At 34.8% G+C, this 3,169-nt stretch overlaps 1 pseudogene; it reads left to right on the plus strand.

The window, feature by feature from the left end:
* The first annotated feature begins 875 nt into the window (after positions 1–875).
* LOC119508219 lies at positions 876–2,092 on the plus strand (annotated as a pseudogene).
* The last annotated feature ends 1,077 nt before the right edge of the window (positions 2,093–3,169 follow it).

A 3,169-nucleotide genomic window follows, 5' to 3' on the forward strand; every position in this document is an offset into this window, starting at 1 on the left:
AACAATAGCCTTTCTAGTGGGTGTGAAAAGGTATTTCATGGTTTTGATTTGCTTTATTTCAGCGGCTAATGGTCTTTAGCATCATTTCACATGATTGGCCATGTGTATATATTCTTTGGAGAAATGTCTATTCAAGTCTTTGCCTATGTATTAAGTAGGTTGTCTTTTTTTGTTGAGTTGAAGGATTTATTTCTGTTTTCTGAATATTAAACCCTTATCAGATATGTGGTTTCCAAATTTTTTCTCCCAATATGCAAGTTTTTTTTTTTTTTTTTTACTTTCATGATAAAGTCCTTTGAGGCACAAAAGTTTCTAACTTTAATGAGATCCCATTTATCTATTCTTTTGTGGTTTGTGCTTTGGGGTTAAAGTCTAAGAAACCATTGCCTAATACAAGGTTCATAAGATGCTTCCCCATGTTTTCTTCAAAGAATTTTATTTTTCTTGCTCTCATATTTAGATCTTTGATCCATTTTGAATAGATTTTTGTATGTAGTATGAGGTAAGGGTTCACCTTAATTCTTTTGCATAGGGTGATCCAATTTTCCCAGCACCATTTGTTAAAAGGACTGTTTTTTTCCTAATTGAGTGGTCTTTGATCCCTTGTCAAAAATCAGTTGGGTTGTGAGAATGTAGCTGGAACATGGAGAAGTATTGTATGTATATATATCTAGGAGACAAGGAATGGCTTTGATAAAGAAGCTGTTGGGTCCTTAATGGATGTCGTAGAAGGAGAACTTAAGGCCCCGCTGGTAGACAAGTTGTTGGAACTGTTTGATGATAGGACTTCCCCAATGTGCACTATCCTCTTTTCTTCTGGGCCAGGTTGAACCTCCTCAACCCCTGTAGGAAGTGGGTCTCTAGTGCTGATCAAGATGGGAGTGAATCCCCCCAAACAGGAGCACCTGCTGGTGCTGAAAATGATTCAATTGACTGAGATTACTTTATTCACCAATATTCCAGTGACCTGTGAAGAGAAAGACTTACCTGGAAATCTCTTTTACACTAACTCAAGAGAGATGATCCTTCAACTGTAAATGGTGCAGAAATTTTTATGTTGGGAGAAATGTTGACTTTACCACAGAATTTTGGGAACATATTTTTGGAAGAGAACCTTCCCCGTTATATCAGCATCATAATGATAGAAACCAAGTCATAAAGGATGTATTGGTAAAAGCACTGTGCTAGAGTGGTGAGCAAAAGAAGACAAGAGGTTCCTGCCTGCATTGACCCTACATTTCTGGTAGGGGAGACAGAAAGCAACAGGTCAACAAAATTATAAATAAGGTGCATCTTCAGGCAAGTTCTCAGCATTTAATTCTTTTAGTCTTCAATGCTGCAGTAGCTGAACTGAAACCAGTTGTTGTGTTGATGACATCATACATCATGAAGTAGAGGAAATTGAAACACACATCTTGGTGCATGCGGTGAGCTATACAACTCAGAGTGGAGAAAAAAATGTATTTTAGAAAATTCTTCAAATTTCAGGTTCTCAAACATTGGATGTGAAAACCAAATTTTACAACGTAGAGAGTGACCTTAGTTCTGTGACTGATGAAGTATTTCTCATAACCCAGATTTAGAATATTACAGCATTACCCATGTTTATGGAGAAGGTTTCATTGGAGCCATCTATAATGTACAATTTAGGAGAACTAAATTATGTCAACTAAGCTGGAGAATGTGTATCTACATTTGGGTCAAGACCCTATTTGTAGCCAATGGATACATGCCAGTACTTATACTGCCTAAAGCCCAAGAAGAAGTTTGCAGAAAAGGCAGGCATCATTAAGGGAGTAGCTGTAATTTGAAAATTGGATATAGTATGGAAAACAAATGTAGGTGAAAGGGGAAGTTTATGGACCAGCCAACTTCAAAGAATGGCTCCAGGTTATGGAGATGTTAGGTTGTCTTTGGAGGCAATCCCTGCTATAGTAAACGTAGAAGAATCTTTTCATATTACCTGTAAAATAAGAAAGTGCAGAGTGTTTCCAGCTTAAAACTGACAGACATGTTCTTAAAGAGAACATATGAACATGATGACATTGCACAAGTCTGTGTGGTATCTTTGGCCATTAAAGTGGAAAGCTGAAGAAAATTTCCAATGTTATGTTTTCCATTTAGTTTCTTAGAACTGCTTTCTGTATTTTTGTCAGCTTTGTTAAATGACCAATTAAATGACAAAAATAAGTATATATTGTTTAAATGTTTTTCCTGTAAAACTGAGTTCTTTAAAATATTAAATACTTGTTTTTAAAAGAATCTTCTGCTGATTTTATCTTATGAGTTATATTCTAAGTGAACATTTATGTATTTACTATATAGTATCTCATTTGATTCCATTTTAGATGACTATTGAAACTTGTTCTCCATAAGCTCTATGCTTAAGACCATTTTTATCCGGCAAGCATCTAGAACAAAGGTCAGCAAACATTTTCCATAAAAGGCTAGATAGAAAAAAATTTATGCTTTGTGGGCCATACCTGTTCTGTCATAACTGCTTGACTCGGCCATTGTAGAGGCATAGACAATTGTAAATGAAAGAACATAGCTGTGTTACCAAAGCAGCCCAGCTGGTTTTCTGGTTTGCTGATGCTAATCTAGAAGACACAGTTATTTCTTAGAAATTTAGAATTTTCATAATAATTTTATTTAAAATATTTCAGTTATACCCAGTTTTTTTCCTAGCTTCTCAGTGAACAGGAAAAAAAAAGTATTTGTTTAAAGCAATTGTAATAGTCTTCCTGTAAACTGATATTTGCTAAAGTGTCAGTTGACCTTTCCTAATTATTTCAAAATCATTGTATTTGACTGTTGTGGTATGTATGTTTGCTTGTTTATACACACAAAGAAATGTCTTAGTTACCAGACAGCAGATTAGAATTGGTTTCATTTCTTAGGTTGTTGATTACTCAGTTAACTTTTCATTAATAGACTAATAATTTTCTACTTCTAAGCCAAAAGGTCCTGCTGTTGGTTTTGTTTTGTTTTGTTTTGTTGCCACTGAAAATAAGGCACTGCTTTTCATAAGGCACATTTAAAGGATTATCAACTTCTAGTATTTGATCTTGAACTCTAAATCATGTATTAATATTACAGTAAAACTATCTCTGCCTGTAATCAAACTTGCTTACTTACATCGTGAACAAAACAGTGAGGAACTTAAGGT

Source organism: Choloepus didactylus, chromosome 13 (assembly GCF_015220235.1).
Source record: "Choloepus didactylus isolate mChoDid1 chromosome 13, mChoDid1.pri, whole genome shotgun sequence".
Lineage (NCBI taxonomy): Eukaryota > Metazoa > Chordata > Mammalia > Pilosa > Megalonychidae > Choloepus > Choloepus didactylus.